The 11,729-nt window shown below is 42.4% G+C and overlaps 1 long non-coding RNA gene across 1 annotated transcript in view; it reads left to right on the top strand.

Annotated features, from left to right (window-relative positions):
• LOC135101356 (uncharacterized) overlaps nucleotides 1-11,483 on the top strand; it is a 69,293-nt gene extending 57,810 nt beyond the window's left edge. Inside the window, exon 3 of the long non-coding RNA XR_010269233.1 lies at nucleotides 10,605-11,483. This is a non-coding gene — a long non-coding RNA (uncharacterized LOC135101356). The remainder of the gene's footprint in view (nucleotides 1-10,604) is intronic.
• The last annotated feature ends 246 nt before the right edge of the window (nucleotides 11,484-11,729 follow it).

The following is an 11,729-nucleotide window of genomic DNA, read 5'->3' as shown; positions in this document are numbered from 1 at the left end:
CGTGTGTGTGTGTGTGTGTGTGTGTGTGAGTGATGCTGTTTGCTTACATACCGGTTTCTATTCAATCATTATCTGTGTCTTAAATACAGCTCGCTCGCCCGCCCCCCGACACACACATGCCTGTTCTCTGCTTTGCTCTTTCATATCATCTCACTTGACTTAAGAACATTTCCTTTTTCCCTATATATATATATACGAGTATATATATATATATATATATATATATATATATATATATATATATATATATATATATATATATATATATATATATATATATATATATATATATATATATATACTATTAATCCCTATAATGCCCCTTGATTCTAATAAGTAAGGCATTGTGTTGTGTGAAATACCAGTCACTCCATTTGGCACACACGCAAATCCTTTTTAATCGCTTTGTTTACAGAGGTGTGTTTAATCGCTCACCAATATTTCACGGCCTTGCAGTTAATATGCAAACTGGATGGTCAGGCAGCCTCTCTCCTCCCCTCCAGCCTCCTATCTTTTACCTCCCAAGCCAGAGTAAAGGGGAGGTGGGAGAGGAGAAGGGGATGAGGCGGAGAAGGGAGAATGAATGGCCTCGGACGGTACTGGTAGTGGTGGTGGATGGAAATCATGGAATGCACTCGCGTTCTCTCCCTTCCTTCACCGGGGCCGCAAAACTAGTTCTTCCTTTCGTTTTTTCCTTCACGCCTTCTCCTCCTCCTCCTGCTGCTGCTGCTGCTGCTGCTCCTCACATTTTCTTCACGTTTCTCAGCCTTGTCCTCTCGTTACTTAGTATAAAGAAAAGCCGCCGCCAGTAATCGCAGAGTCCATTTTTGCATCACTCGCTAATGAGACTTACTGGAAGGAATTTTTTCCAAACGCAAACTTGAGATAATGGCTCGTGATGATTTCTTCCCTCCCTTTCTCTTCTTTTTCCTCCTCCTCCTCCTCCTTTTTTTTCCTCAGCCTCGAGGCGAACTCATTGCTTGGCCGCAACCGGGAGGAATCGCAAGCAGGTTTAAAATATATTCAGAAAGTTTGCTTCCGCTAAATACCTTTGAAAAGTTTTAGGAGAGGGAAAGACTACTTTACACGAAGATGGAGAAAAAAATATATATATGCATAGCACAAAGTTTTAAATTCTGGTTGATAGCAGGTTTTAGCACCAAGCTTGCACAGTTTAAATCCACTGAGCGTTGTAAAAAGAATAGGGGATTGCAAGGAGAGAGGGGGGGGAGGGAGAGACGAAGAGAGAAGGGAGACGGGAGGGAGGAGTGAAGGAAACGAGGGAGAGAAGGACAGAGGGAGAGGGGATGATGCACTGTTTAGATATGAATTTTTGTTTATTTCATTCAGTGGAGTAGCCGTAAGTAAGGATTAGCTGACACACACGACCTCTGAACTTTGAGCCTTAAAGTAATTGTGTCGTTTTTCACGATATCGAGTCACTAATAATGCATTTTAAGCGCAAGTCCGCCGGAGTGCACGAGTAATTTGATTTTGGCTGAAGGGAGCGCGATCTGGAATGCATGCAGGTGGAAGGAAGAGGAGGAGGAGGAGGAGGAGGAGGAGAGGAAGAGGAAGAGGAAGAGGAAGAGGAAGAGGAGGAGGAGGAGGAGGAGGAGGAGGAGGAGGAGGAGTGAGGAGTGAGGAGGAGGAGGATGATAATAATAACGAGAGAGAGAGAGAGAGAGAGAGAGAGAGAGAGAGAGAGAGAGAGAGAGAGAGAGAGAGAGAGAGAGAGAGAGAGAGAAAGAGAAGAGAAGAGAAGAGAAGAGAAGAGAAGATAATACACAGGAAAGAAAGCAATGCAGGGAGGAGAGGTTGTAGTATTGTGTAGTATCAGGAGGTTAGGTGATGGTGGGGATCGAGAGCAGCGGTAATAAGTGCAATGACCTCAGCTGGTGCTATGCGAGGTCACTGGGTCATTAGCAAAAGTCATGAGGTCATTTATTTGTGTTGGAGGGGAGTTTGTCATCGCGTGAGTGGTGGGGGTGGGTGGGGGACGGCTGACCTCAATGGGGGCCTCCAGTCTGAATATGTATCATTCCTCCCTGCTTTTTTTTTTAATATCTCACGGAATTTATAGTTGTATTTGACTGGTGCTCGTTTATATTGGTGTTGTGTGTGTGTGTGTGTGTGTGTGTGTGTGTGTGTGTGTGTGTGTTTATTTCATTTTACCTTTTCCGTCTTTTCTCTTCTCTCATCCTTTCTCAGAGTTTAGTTTTATTACTATGTACACACACACACACACACACACACACACACACACACACACACACACACACACACACACACACACACACACACACACACACACACACACACACACACACACACACACACACACACACACACACACACACACACACACACACGGAAACATACGTATGGACACAATACTTAACAATGCAGTGACGTAAGGAAGATGGCGTAGAGAAAAGTCGCCTGGGAGGAACATTACAGATTAAAGTTGATTCATAAGATGCTGGAATTTACATATACTACGAGTGCTCCCTCCTTTATCTTGTTTTCAGTGTTTCTTTATTTCTTTTCTCAGGGAATAAGTTTTTTTTTTTTTTTTTCAGGGAGTTCATTTGTGTTTTTTTTGTTCTCTTGCTCTTTTTTTTTTTTTGGTGAATTGTTAGGCTTGGTGCTTTTTTTTTTCTTTTTGTTCTTTTATGTCGTCGTCGTCGTTGTTGTCGTTGTCTTTTCCTGTCGTCTTTGGCCTCTTTCTCCTCCTCTTCTTTCTCGTTTTCCTCATCGTCTTATTCCTCTTGTTGTCTCTTCTTCCTTTCTTCGTCCTCTTCTTCCTCTCGTCGTCCTCTTCTTCGTCGTCGCCCTTTTCTTCCTCGTCGTTCACCCTCTTTCATGCCCTGCTCCTCCGCCTCCGCCTCCTTCATATATTTTCTATCTGCATCTCATTCTTTTCGTCATAATTTTCCACGCTCCTCCTCCTCCTCCTCCTCCTCCTCCTCCGTGCCACCGTCCTTTCCCTTCCCTCCTGCCAGCGTTCCTTGCCCCTCCATGACAATACGCTGTAATCACACGTCGTCATCAGGGACTTGACAAACACATTGGCATTAAGAAACTTTTTCCATCCAACATTTAATTTTTCGCATTTGTTTTTCCATAAGTTGGTGAAGCTGTTGGCGGTCCTTTTCAAAAAGCTACATCATGCATTTTACATGTGATTCGATTGTAGTGGAGGGAACAAGGCTGTGTTCTACATTCCGGTGAGCGAAAAAAAAAAATAAATAAATATAAGAACTCTGGAAATTTTTTTTTGGGGGAATGCTTGAATTTGACTTGTAAAACTTTAAAGAAATGTCAGGGTTAAGAAGGATTTTGTCTTGTTTTTTTTTTTTAGGATTTTATGTATTCATTTTTTGTACTTGTACATCAGGGATACAAATATGTATCACAGGGGATATATATATATATATATATATATATATATATATATATATATATATATATATATATATATATATATATATATATATATATATATATATATATATATATATATATATATATATATATATATATATATATATATATATATATATGCTAGAGAGGCTGAAGTTAGGGTTAGGAGAGTGTACATAGTTTCGGGATATGGCGGTAGAAAAGACTAAGGAACCAAGCCTCCTATTTCCCAGAAGACACACACACACACACACACACACACACACACACACACACACACACACACACACACACACACACACACACACAACGCTCTATGTCTTGGGTAATGGACACTTTGCGTCTGGTGTGGGATCCGCTGGCGAGTCATGGCGAGGAATATTATATAGAGGATTATTATCCATGCCGCCCGCATCCTAAGTTGCATTTAAGTTGTGCTTAAGTTGGCGACTCTCCAACACCGCAACACGTATGATCATTCTCTTAATTGGCTAAGTTTAGGGGGTAAAGTCTTGCTTGCCGGCTGGATGCGTTGGCAGACCTTGTGTTGTTTGATCAGTGTGTGTTGCGTTGTGTTGTGTTGCACTGCACTGTGTTGTGTTAGCTTGTATTGTGTCAGCTGTACCTCCGGGTCACTACTGCGTACTGCATGCTTCCCCACGAGGAGTACGGAATGGCGGACTAAGGCCTTTACTCATTCATCATCGTTTGTCTTAGTGTCTATACATCTATCCTCTAAACAAGTCGATATTCAAAGATCAGGACGCAAAACAAGACTGTCAGCCAGCACATGAATCCGAGGAAAGAAAAGAAGAGTGAAAGAAGGAGGGGAGGAAAAAACAGGAAACTTTGGAATGAAAATGCGAATGCGGGTAAACAGGAAGGTGATGAGGGAAGGAGCAGCCAAGTCGAGGGACAATCCCGCGGCGGGGACTGGCGGTCAATGGGGCGTGTGTAGAGGTCAATTTCCGACTGGTGGCGCGGAAGAGCGGCGACCTTACCGACCCTCTTGAGTTTGCATACAAATTCTCGAGGTAAAAAGCTGCTACGAAGAAGAAAAAAAAAAGACAGTTCAGTGTCGAATAAACAAATATGATTGTGTGTGTTAATTAAGAATATAATAGGGACGGAAGGGTACACTGGTGCTCAGCGTGAAGCTAATTGTCCTTGATTATGTTTAAAAACTGGCATTAGTGTGTTACAACAAGAGCAGAAGCAGCAGTAGAAAAGAAAAGAAAAGAACGCCACCAATATCACTACCAAGCATATGAAAATAAAGAAAAAGGTGGAGAAAAAGGAAAAGAAGAAAAAAGAAAGGTAAATGAAGAGGAAGAGAACAAAAGCAACCACCATCACCACCACCACCACCACCACCACCACCACCACCATCTCCACCACCACAACTACCACCACCACAACAACAACAACAATGAGCACCACAAGTACGCAAACTAACATTAATCTTCACAGTAATTTATAATCAGAGAGAGAGAGAGAGAGAGAGAGAGAGAGAGAGAGAGAGAGAGAGAGAGAGAGAGAGAGAGAGAGAGAGAGAGAGAGAGAGAGAGAGAGAGAGAGAGAAATGGTTGGTGTCCTTTACGTCCCATAGTTATTTCAGTCCCTTTCTATGTTTCCTCTGAGAGTGTCATTAGCCCCTCGCACCCTGCTTCCCTGTTCACCCACCGAGGCCCGGGCGGCGAGGGAGGGGGTCGAGGGCAGCCTTGGTTTTGGAAGTTCTGGGGATTATGTTGCGTGAAGAGTGACCCGCACTGAGACACTAAAGACGAGTTGAGTTGCAACACTTGAGGACCAAATGTGCTCGTATACGTGCGGCCTTTACAAAGACTAGTTAAGGTTGTAGGCGTATTATTGTTTTTTGTGATTGTATTTTTTTTGTTGAATGTTTAACTCTTTTCGTGGTTTTTATGGGCAGTGGCACCCTCGGGACTATACTTGTTTAACTATGTACTAGGCAGCGAAAGGGGATGATGTGGGCTGAAGGCGATGGCAACAATGATGGTTGTTGGTATTTCACTAATAATATTTGTTTTTTACTGTCTAAATATCTAAATGGACTAAATTGAGTTCTTTTTGGTGGGTACTGGTGGAAACTTATGTTAAAAAAAGAATAGAAGTCTTATCCTCATGTTTAAGAACCCTTTGCTTTATTGTTTTTTTTTTTTCTATTTTAGTGTAACCTGAACAATTTTAGATCTTACTCCAGAACCAGCTTGGCCAATGTAATTGTAAACCTTTTCCTATTAATTTTTAATGAATGGCAGTTAAGTTATTTTGTAGATATTATAGCCATTAGTAATACTATAGTATATTTAATGTGTGTGTGTGTGTGTGTGTGTGTGTGTGTGTGATTATCATCATCATCATACAAGCGTAAATTTAAATTAGTTTCAACCATTTCTTTCTGTCTTGCGCTGTTTCACTTTTGCTCGTCACTAGTGACAAAAAGTTGGCGGGAGGGAGCGAAGCATAACTAAGAGCAGCGAGGCTTTGGTAATCAGGAAAAAAAAAAGAAAAAAAAAAGAATATTTTGGTCTTGGGAAGCGTGAAAAGCAAAGCAAACTCGATGAATAATACGTAACGTCTTTCGTATTTCTTTTTTTTTTTCCGTTCATAATGAGTCCACCAGCTTCCTGTCCCAGTTTCTCTTACTCCACGCTTCGCCCTCTTTCCTCCCTACCACTTTCCTTTACCCTTACAATCTCCCTCCTACTGTTTCCCTGCCGCTCCAGCCTCTCGTGGCCTTCCCTTTACTCCTCCTTGCATCCTCGGCTTGATCTCGTCTCCCTCCCTCTCTAGCTTGTCGTCCCTTGCCGTCTCCAACACTTGCTCCTCCTCTTACATCTACATATCGCCTTCTCGCTGCTTGTACTCGCGTCTACGTTTTCCTTTGCAGCTTCCAACACCTTTCCTTTAGTCTCCAAATCCGCAAATATTCTACACTTCTTGTTTCAACCTCTCTCTCCTTGTCTCTCTTGCCTCCGTCCCACTTTCTCTTCTCTTTGTCCTATTTCCTTCATTCTCTCATCCTCCCACGCAACCTCTTCGTTCTCCGGGCGCCTAGGAGGTGAGGGACGCAAGACATGTATGGGAAGCCTTGTCTCCCCCTCATGAAAAATTGAAAAGGAAAGTAAGAGAGCGAATCCAATTTCAGGAATGCGTTTTGTCTTCGAAACCCTGTCACACGAGGGAAGGCGGAGGATGAGAGGGGGAAGGAAGAGCGAGAGAAAGAGTGAGTGAGTGATAGTGAGAGAGTGAGAGAGAGAGAGGAGAGAGAGAGAGAGAGAGAGAGAGAGAGAGAGAGAGAGAGAGAGAGAGAGAGAGAGAGAGAGAGAGATTGCGTAGAGAGATGTACATTCAGTAAAAACAGAGTAATTAAAAGGAATGCAGCGAGAGGGGAGCACGAAGAAAAGACAATTAAAAACTGAAGGAAGGGAAAAAATGGAAGGAAATATATACCAATTATGTTCTTCATTTGAGTCGAACGGCGAAGTTTATATATATATATATATTTTTTTTTTTTTGGTGTGTTTTTACGGACTTTTATGGCCATTGCTCTTTCCGCCACACACACACACACACACACACACACACACACACACACACACACACACACACACACACACACACACACACACACACACACACACACACACACACACACACACACACACACACACACACACACACACACACACACACACACACACGTACCCTCCCTCCCCAATATAGCATCGCAGGGGCAAACACACACATATTCTGGTATCGAATTCGCGACTTTTGTTTTGTCAGTGACGATTCAATATTTACGTTTCCCAGCTCTCTCCCTCTTCCTCCTCCCCCTCCTTTTCCCTCCTTTTTAGTACCTCTTGTTTCTGACAGGAGATGGCTTCCGGGTATAGAGTAAAATTTCATCTATTTTTCCCCCCCCCCTTTTTTCTTCCTCTCAGCCTTCCTATTTTTTTCGCTTATTTTATTTATTATTATTATTATTATTATTATTATTTTTTTTTTTTAACTCAGTTTTTACGTGGTGTTCTTGCTGCCGCTTTCCTACGGTGGATGGAGTGAGGTGCGCGGTGTATTGCTAAGTGACATAAAAAGGGAAGTAAAAGAATAAATAAATGAATAAAAAAATACATGGGAATGAATAAATACTACACGGAAGGCAATGGTCATAACGTTGTTGTTGTTGTTGGTGGTAGTGTTACGAGCAGGAAGCAAATGAATGAATGAATGAGTAAAAAAGTAAATAAATACTACACGGAAGGACAGTCATAACGTAGGTAGTGATGGTGGTGGTGGTGATGAAGGTAATGATGTATACGAAGTGGTGAAAATACATCAGAATACATGACAACATATATGAAGAATCAGTTTATTTTCTCTTGCTCTTTCATCTTTTTCCCTTTCCTTTTCCTCTTCCTTTTTCTTCCCGTTTCTCTCTTTCTATCCTTCCTCCTCCATCTCCTCCCATTTCATCCTATTCTCCTTCCGACTTTCCTTGTTGTACTTTTCCCTCCCTTCAATCCCCATCATCATAACCGCTCCTCCTTCTCTTCTTCCCCCTTTCTCGATCTCCTCCCCTTCTCGTTCTGCCTCCCATCTTCCCTTTGTGCACTCCTGCCTCTCTTCACTTCCCATCATCATATCAGTCATTATCACCGCCAGCAGTGCGCTTTTTACATGTGCTCGATTTTCAATAAATAAAGTAATCTAATTAAACTTTGGACATAATTTGGAGGCAGGAATGCATGTATTATCCCATAAGATTTACTACATGGCTAATCAATTTTTACGTAAATGACGTTACCACACTGAAACTTTACGCCCTAAAAAGAGGCCAAAGGGGAAGTAAAAAGTGCATTATTTTCTTTAACAGCGACTTAAGTCAACGCCACTGAGGGATCAACACTAACTCCACCACTCTCGCCTGTGAAAATCAACATGGAGCCCTCCCCCCTCCTCTTTCTTCCTCCCCGCGGTGCTGTGGAGAGAGAGAGAGAGAGAGAGAGAGAGAGAGAGAGAGAGAGAGAGAGAGAGAGAGAGAGAGAGAGAGAGAGAGAGAGAGCGTTTGATTTCTAGTTATTTGTAGAGCAGTTGCACAAATACCGTCTGACTTGGAACTCAGAGGGAAGGCAATCAAGGGTGGAATGAATTCTTGAGGAGTTCAGGGAAGGTTTGGTAAGTACATACATCCTGCAGGAGGGAAATACTCGGCTCTCTCAACTCGGAAGAGCGAACACAACGCTTTGTTAATCATGCATGGAGGATCGTTAGGCCAGCGAGGGAAAGGTATAGGAAAGGCAGGGCTAGATATTGGGGAGTGTCACATTAGATTGCCGCGCTGGCATTTAATTATTTGAGTCGGACATGTGCCTTGGACGGCGGTGTTCGTTCTCGTAGAAATGGATGTGTCTTGTCAGTTTCCTTTTTTTTTTTTTTTTTTTTGGTTAGTTTGTAGCAGCAGGAAGAGGATGTATGAATAGATTCCTAGCTTGGTGAAGAGTAATGTTGTTATCTGATATAGAAGCCGACAGGACGTTGTCGAGGAAATGGACGTGTCTTGTCATTTCTCATTGTTTTTTTTTTTCCGACATGATCTGGGAGAGAGCAGAAGGGAGGTGACGTATCAGTTTATTCGTAACATCATGTAGAAAATATCATCACCAGCTGCAGTGGACGTGGTATTCCTCTCTCGTTTGCCTCGCCGAGTACTCTCACACACACACACACTCCAACTGTCACTGTAATGGCGCAGTACTAGGCTTGTATCATTTAATGGTTGGTTAATATTTTGTGTGTTTTGTCCCGTGAATCTATAGCAGGTGAACGATCGCATTTCACAGTAGTATGTTAAAGGTGACGCGCTCTCGGCCGAATGGTTCTGTATAGCTTTGGCGCAGGAACCACCGATCGGCAAACGTTATGGCAAAGTTATTAAAATTCGAATAGCTCCTGGAAATGACAGCTCCGGATTATTCGTAGCTCATGTTAGATTCAGAGGCGCGTCGGGGAGACTGACGTGTTGGGGCGGGGAAGAGAGACAGCTTGGGGGGGAGGATAGGTTTTTCATCAGTCACTTCAGGTAACCCTCTCCCACTCGCTTGCCCATCAGGTACTGTCAGCCTCTACCGGCCAGTCTCGGCTTGCAGAGAAATGAGAGTTTTCAGCGATATTTTTAGCACTTTTGCAAGCTTGACGGTACAAGTTGAGATGGGGACGTAAAAATATGAGCAAGCACGGAAACATTCCAAAATTTTATGGAATTTTCGTGTACTTTGAAAGTGTGATGTAAAGAATGAGCATGCGGCTGAATCTATGAGTAGAGATGAATGTAATGAGAGCTTTTGTGATATGTTTTCAGTAACTATATGATAAACCTACCTGAAAATTATGAAAACAACGGTATGAATGGTCTACAACGAGGGCAGGGGGCCAGCTAGCAGTTTGCCGGCATTGTGATGGTAATAGCACGAGTTGTTTTCCTTTAGTGTTGTGGAGATTTGTGTGAGGGATGTAGGGTGGCGGAGGGGCGGCGGACGTGCTGAGCGGATTAGTGGGGGAGAGCTGTTGTGGACGTGACGCTGCTCATGTAGAACAGGTTTTGCTCTTTTTATATTGCGGAGTGGGAAAGATAACGTTCATGAAATACGGAATTCACGTTTACACAAACATAGCACTGGTGGTGTTGTGAAGTGTTTATGCAGTCCTGTTATTTCGTGACTTTCAGTGTCTTTTAAAATGTAATAGATTTTTGCTTACAAGAATTTTTATCAAAGTATATCGCGTTTTTTTTTTTTTTTTTTTTTTTTTTTAAGTTGGTGTCCATTGAGAGTAGAAAAAGAAAGATTCCTCTTGTTTCCTATTTGCCGTTTGTGATTTATATTTGATTTCACGATACCCTGATCTTAAACAAACTTGTGTTACATTCCTACACTTCCTTCTTGCCCTGCTGTCTCCCTCTCCTGCTCCCTCCACCTCGCGTCACACCCTCTCAGCTTCAAGGCAAATCCTTCCCCAGCACCTCCAGGCTCAAACTCTAAGTCTTGGGGAAGAGGATGAAATGCTCTTGTATGAATAGGACTCTGAGAACGTGAAAAATAACAATACACGAGCTATTGTACAAAACACTGAGCTAAAATTACTCTCCTTTACAGGTTAATTGGCGCGGAAGGTGACCTGCGAGCTGATAAGGTTAGTACACATTTTTTCGACATGAAAGGTGCGGGACAGAAAATAAACTGAATCAAATTATCACGGTTCATTACGCGTGATGTTTTACGTTGCTGGTCAAGAACACTGAAAAGCCCCAGATAACGGAATGAGTGGCTCTTTGTTGTGCTGGAAAAAATATAAGGAGCTTAAAGAAGAAAAATGTGCGTCTTGGTCTTGTGCAAGTGAAGAAAACGGTTACCAAGCTCATGAACAACAACGGGGAGCTTAAGAAAGACTGGATTAGTGAAATTTTAGTGAAGAAAAGGAGTGGCGATACGAATAAAGAGTTTCACTACGGTGTTAATGAAGAAAATGAGTGTCGAAGCAGTCTCGATGATGAAAATGTATCGGCTTATAAGAAAACCGTTGTTCGTTTCGTATTTATATTTGTATCCGCCTCTGCAGAACCCGGCGGGTAGGAGCAGGCGTCACGTGGGGTTGTGCTGCAAGTATGACGTCCACGTGCACATCTACATCCTGGTCAAGAGAAGGTTAGATGGAAAGACTCCGGGTATATTTGGATGATCAGAGCTTAGTTACAGTTCTCTTAAATGTAAATATCCGAAGACGATAGGAATTACCACTGTTCATGAGATAAAGAGGGATAAATTAAAAGGAACTTGGAAGGATATGAATCAATGCAGTATTAAGGAAAAGAAGTGACGATGCTGCGCTGCTTCTATGCTTACTGAACTAATGAAGGTGATTCTACGACCACCACTATCGTCACTAAAACCACTACCATGAACTCGATCACCGCCGCCATCACTCAAGTGCAGCAGCTCTTGTTATGTAAGTGCCTTGTCTTTGTCATATCATCAGTCTTAAAATATTTACAATGTATGGTATTTTTATATAGTATTGTTTAGTGAATTGTGTATTTATTTATGTGGCGGTTTTTGACAGATATAGTCAAGTACACTATACGCACAAAGGGGAATGAACAAGGACACATCTCGGGGGGGAAAGCACCACATAACTGACTGACCTAATCCGGATAAGTTCAGTCAATTCGAGGTCAAAAGAGGTTATGGGAACATGTTTTTACGATTTTATAGGAGAGGAGA

Source organism: Scylla paramamosain, chromosome 6 (genome assembly GCF_035594125.1).
Source record: "Scylla paramamosain isolate STU-SP2022 chromosome 6, ASM3559412v1, whole genome shotgun sequence".
Lineage (NCBI taxonomy): Eukaryota > Metazoa > Arthropoda > Malacostraca > Decapoda > Portunidae > Scylla > Scylla paramamosain.
Note: the sequence above shows the minus strand (reverse complement) of the source record. Positions and strands in the feature narration are given on the sequence as shown.